The following is a 5,329-nucleotide window of genomic DNA, read 5'->3' as shown; positions in this document are numbered from 1 at the left end:
TTGCTGGGAGAGTGACCCATCTCTAACTAGAGATGCTCCGTTCTCAGTTCTTTTTTCTTACACGGCACTGGGTTTGCATGATAGGTCCCCACTTCATCTTTTCTCCATCTTCTACATGGTTGTGGTTTTCCGAGAAGGATGTGAGCATCCTAGTTAGAGATGGTCCCCTGTTGCGGTGGGATGTGGGGAGGGCCAGCAATATGTGGATGAGTGTCTAGGGTGGGTGGGTGCTTCTCTGAGTAGAGTGTAATGTGTAGTAGATATTCCTTATCTTCAGGAAGCAGTATGTAGTTGAGGTCCTATTTTGAATAGTGTAGCTGTGCATTTTGTGAGTAGGTTTCCAGTTGAGCTATGTTTGTATTTGCAGATGCATGCAGATCTGGTATTGTGTCATGTAATTCTGTGGAGGGTTGTGACTACATTTGTTTGACTGTCACTGCATTGCTGTATAGATGTTGAAGTATGGGTGCAAAGGCCCATGTACAAAGGAAAAGGCGATTGAGAGTGGCTGTCAAAGATAAGTATCTGCTGGAGGGGTTGATGGTCAAAAAGTATGTGTGATGTTGAGGCTGTAGGGATGGGAGTCCTCTGAAGCCTGCCTGTTTGTAATGGGTTCATGAGGCAGCTCATTGAATTGGAGTGGGAGTTTTCTGTGGAGGAAGTTGACTGATGGAAGGGTGACCTGGCTGTAACTAGAGATGCTCCATTCTCCCTCCTTCTCTCATAAATGGCTCGGGGTTTGCATCACTGATCACCACTATCCTGTTTGTCTGTCCTCTATTGGGTGTTGGTTTTCTGATGAGGATGTGAGCATTCTAGTTACCGAGGGGCCCCTGTCAGTGTTGGGAAAGGGCCATGAGTACTGTGCAAATGTGAGTATTTTGCATGTTGATTTTAAATGTATAGAAATAGTTGGTTGTTGCTTCATTGTAGGTAGGAATGTGCTGGGGCTCTTTTGGGGTGTCAAATAGGTTAGTTTAGTAAAGGGAGTGTGGTATTGTGGTGTTGTGACCATTAGCAATAATCTGGCATTTACTGTTTGTGTGCCACAGGGGTATTTGGGTCTAGAACTGAGGGAATGGGCTGTAGCAAGTGTGCTCCGTTTGGTTTACATAGGTTCTTGTAAGTATGGTGTCAGTGGGCACAGAGGAGCTGTTTGCATCCATGAGGTAAGTGTTAAGTTAGAGCTTTTAGTGCAGTCCTGTTGATGGGAGTGTGGTCTTCTCTGTGTTAGATAAGGTGGGCTTATGATGAATGGGTTCATCACCAGTTTTGTGTGTGAGACAGCAGATGGAGAAGACAATATTTGGGTTAAGTTGTTGCTTGTTCTCTAGAAGAAGGTTGGATTTAGGTGGGTGGTTAGTGAGAGTGTTGTCGTGTTTGCCCTAAAATGTTGAGTAGTTTTCCTTGAATATATTGCGTGATGTAGGTATGAAGATGTGTTCATATTCCTCAGGGAAGGGGTATTGGTGGGGAGGCGAGTGTGGAAAATATGTAATGGGACTGAGAGTTGCAGTACAAGGGAGGGGTGAGGGAATCTCATGACCGGTGATTCCTGTAGATGGTTTGTTGAAGAAATAGGGTGGGATTTGTTGCATCATGTGTGGATTTGACTTTGAGTCCTTATTAGATTATTATTTTGTGTTTGCAGACCCTTAAGAGCCTTTGAGAGGTGCATTTTGTGAAAGAAGGATAGATGTGAGGCTCCATCTGGTGGAAAAAGAGTGAGTATCTGGTTATATTCTTCTCTTTTGTATTGTGTGCTGTTCTTTTAAAGTTTTGTTTGCTTTCTGATGCATGTATGTGGATGTACATGTTGGGACACTAGTATCGATAATCTGTAAAAGAAGGTGTCATGGTGTATGCAGTTGGTGTTGCATTTGCTTATGGGGGAATGGAAAAGAGTGATGCACAAATAGGTGCTGGGTGTGTAATCACAGATGGTTTGAGATGGTCTTCACGGTGTCAGTCAGTGTGTACTGTGAGTGTCATGAAATGTTTTTATCATTGTAGGTTTTGTGTGAAGATGGGGCAAAGTTGGGCAAAGAACAAGTGAAGTAGAAGTATGCCTGTGGGGGACATGAAGTACTTATTTCCCAAAATCGAAGTGGATTTGATGTCAACTTTGCAAGTTAAGTATGTGTCATTTGTTATTCTGTTTGATGTTGGAGATGGGAAATGTCTGTCACTGGGTGCACGTCACTGGACATCACATGTACTTTTGTTTTAGAAACTGAGATGTTTAGCATTTTATCTAAGGTCATTGAATTTGTGAATTTGTTTTCCCATTCTCATAGGAATCTATTTCCATCTCTGTGGTCGGAAAGTATCAGCGTCACCGGAGAAGACTTCAGTGTGCGTCGTTCGGAGCAATTGGGCTTTGATAATGTATTATTTGGGTCAAGATGTGAAGTGTTGTCTGTTTGATGGCTAGAACGTAGTAGAGCATTGGGGCTGATGTCACTGTGTTTTGGTAGATTCCTGAGCAATTATATCATGAAATGGCATCAGTGTCATTTCTGTTAGTTGAATTGGAGAGGGTGGGTTCATTTGTGTGGTCAGTTAAAGGAACATCACCATATAAGTACTTGCACAACATGTAATTGTTTCCTGAAAGGAGTGGTTTGTTTGCCACTTGGAATGTTCTAGCCATCAAAGTTGCAAGACGACACAGTTGAGGGTTGTATCATCTATTGGGGCATCCTGAAGTGTTTGTGAATTCTGTTCATAATGTTGTGTGTGCTGTATTTGTACAGTTGTAATGTATAGTTTTGATTGTGATTGGATGACTCCCTTTGTCATCCATGTTGTAGCGTGCTAAGTCACTGCAGTGATTTTTGAAACCATGGTACAGTGCAGTCAAACGGCCGGAAGGCTGACGTTATAACAAATTTGTCAGCCTTTTGGCTGTTTCGCTGCACTGTACCATGGTTGGGACTGTCCCGGACAGTCTTTGACTTAACATTTTGTACATGGAGGTGCTGTAGAGGGAGCATGCTGGCCAGTTGCTAGGGGAGGTATAGTCAAGTCCCATTCCTGCCTCCCACAATAGATGCATGGTTTCGGACACGTGATGGGGATGTTTAGAAGTATATGGAAGTGAAATGCCAGGGTTGCTTATGTTAATGTTTGTTGTAAGGTGGTTTATTTATGTAACAAAAACGATTATTACTGAATGTGTGTGCAGTCCTGTACAGTGTCCAATATTTGCAAGCTCTTACTGTAATGGATGCCTCGTTGAATAAATAAAGCATTGTGTAGTCAAGCAGAGAATCTGTCTCCCTGTGTTTCCTTGGTTTCAAAACAGCTGTGAAGTGAAGTTTGGAGTAGTGAGTGTACAATTGGTGGTAGCCTGTCAGTGAATGGGAGCATGTGCTGAAATGGAAGGTAATGTACCTTAGGGTTGTTTGGGTCCAGGGTTAGGGTTAGGGTTGTTTGGGTCCAGGGTTAGGGTTGTTTGGGTCCAGGGTTAGGGTTAGGGTTGTTTGGGTCCAGGGTTAGGGTTGTTTGGGTCCAGGGTTAGGGTTAGGGTTGTTTGGGTCCAGGGTTAGGGTTGTTTGGGTCCAGGGTTAGGGTTAGGGTTGTTTGGGTCCAGGGTTAGGGTTAGGGTTGTTTGGGTCCAGGGTTAGGGTTGTTTGGGTCCAGGGTTAGGGTTAGGGTTGTTTGGGTCCAGGGTTAGGGTTGTTTGGGTCCAGGGTTAGGGTTAGGGTTGTTTGGGTCCAGGGTTAGGGTTGTTTGGGTCCAGGGTTAGGGTTAGGGTTGTTTGGGTCCAGGGTTAGGGTTAGGGTTGTTTGGGTCCAGGGTTAGGGTTGTTTGGGTCCAGGGTTAGGGTTAGGGTTGTTTGGGTCCAGGGTTAGGGTTGTTTGGGTCCAGGGTTAGGGTTAGGGTTGTTTGGGTCCAGGGTTAGGGTTGTTTGGGTACAGGTTAAGGGTTAGGGTTGTTTGGGTCAAGGGTTAGGGTTAGGGTTGTTTGGGTCCAGGGTTAGGGTTGTTTGGGTCCAGGGTTAGGGTTAGGGTTGTTTGGGTCCAGGGTTAGGGTTGTTTGGGTCCAGGGTTAGGGTTAGGGTTGTTTGGGTCCAGGGTTAGGGTTGTTTGGGTCCAGGGTTAGGGTTAGGGTTGTTTGGGTCCAGGGTTAGGGTTAGGGTTGTTTGGGTCCAGGGTTAGGGTTGTTTGGGTCCAGGGTTAGGGTTAGGGTTGTTTGGGTCCAGGGTTAGGGTTGTTTGGGTCCAGGGTTAGGGTTAGGGTTGTTTGGGTCCAGGGTTAGGGTTGTTTGGGTCCAGGGTTAGGGTTAGGGTTGTTTGGGTCCAGGGTTAGGGTTGTTTGGGTCCAGGGTTAGGGTTAGGGTTGTTTGGGTCCAGGGTTAGGGTTAGGGTTGTTTGGGTCCAGGGTTAGGGTTGTTTGGGTCCAGGGTTAGGGTTAGGGTTGTTTGGGTCCAGGGTTAGGGTTGTTTGGGTCCAGGGTTAGGGTTAGGGTTGTTTGGGTCCAGGGTTAGGGTTGTTTGGGTCCAGGGTTAGGGTTAGGGTTGTTTGGGTCCAGGGTTAGGGTTAGGGTTGTTTGGGTCCAGGGTTAGGGTTGTTTGGGTCCAGGGTTAGGGTTAGGGTTGTTTGGGTCCAGGGTTAGGGTTGTTTGGGTCCAGGGTTAGGGTTAGGGTTGTTTGGGTCCAGGGTTAGGGTTGTTTGGGTCCAGGGTTAGGGTTAGGGTTGTTTGGGTCCAGGGTTAGGGTTAGGGTTGTTTGGGTCCAGGGTTAGGGTTGTTTGGGTCCAGGGTTAGGGTTAGGGTTGTTTGGGTCCAGGGTTAGGGTTGTTTGGGTCCAGGGTTAGGGTTAGGGTTGTTTGGGTCCAGGGTTAGGGTTGTTTGGGTCCAGGGTTAGGGTTAGGGTTGTTTGGGTCCAGGGTTAGGGTTAGGGTTGTTTGGGTCCAGGGTTAGGGTTGTTTGGGTCCAGGGTTAGGGTTAGGGTTGTTTGGGTCCAGGGTTAGGGTTGTTTGGGTCCAGGGTTAGGGTTAGGGTTGTTTGGGTCCAGGGTTAGGTTTTTTGGGTCCAGGGTTAGGGTTAGGGTTGTTTGGGTCCAGGGTTAGGGTTGTTTGGGTCCAGGGTTAGGGTTAGGGTTGTTTGGGTCCAGGGTTAGGGTTGTTTGGGTCCAGGGTTAGGGTTGTTTGGGTCCAGGGAGAGGGATAGGGGTGGTTGGGTCCAGGGTTAGGGTTAGGGTTGTTTGGGTCCAGGGTTAGGGTTGTTTGGGTCCAGGGTTAGGGTTAGGGTTGTTTGGGTCCAGGGTTAGGGTTGTTTGGGTCCAGGGTTAGGGTTAGGGTTGGTTTGGGTCCAGGGTTAGGGTT

At 46.8% G+C, this 5,329-nt stretch overlaps 1 long non-coding RNA gene across 1 annotated transcript; it reads left to right on the top strand.

Moving 5' to 3' along the window:
- Positions 1-1,582: 1,582 nt before the first annotated feature.
- Positions 1,583-2,749, top strand: LOC123354723. Its single transcript, XR_006574849.1, has 3 exons — positions 1,583-1,724; positions 2,014-2,136; positions 2,298-2,749. It is a non-coding gene; the product is annotated as an uncharacterized LOC123354723 (long non-coding RNA).
- The last annotated feature ends 2,580 nt before the right edge of the window (positions 2,750-5,329 follow it).

Source organism: Mauremys mutica, chromosome 22 (assembly GCF_020497125.1).
Source record: "Mauremys mutica isolate MM-2020 ecotype Southern chromosome 22, ASM2049712v1, whole genome shotgun sequence".
NCBI classification, from domain to species: domain Eukaryota; kingdom Metazoa; phylum Chordata; order Testudines; family Geoemydidae; genus Mauremys; species Mauremys mutica.
This window is presented reverse-complemented; position numbering and strand designations above follow the sequence as displayed.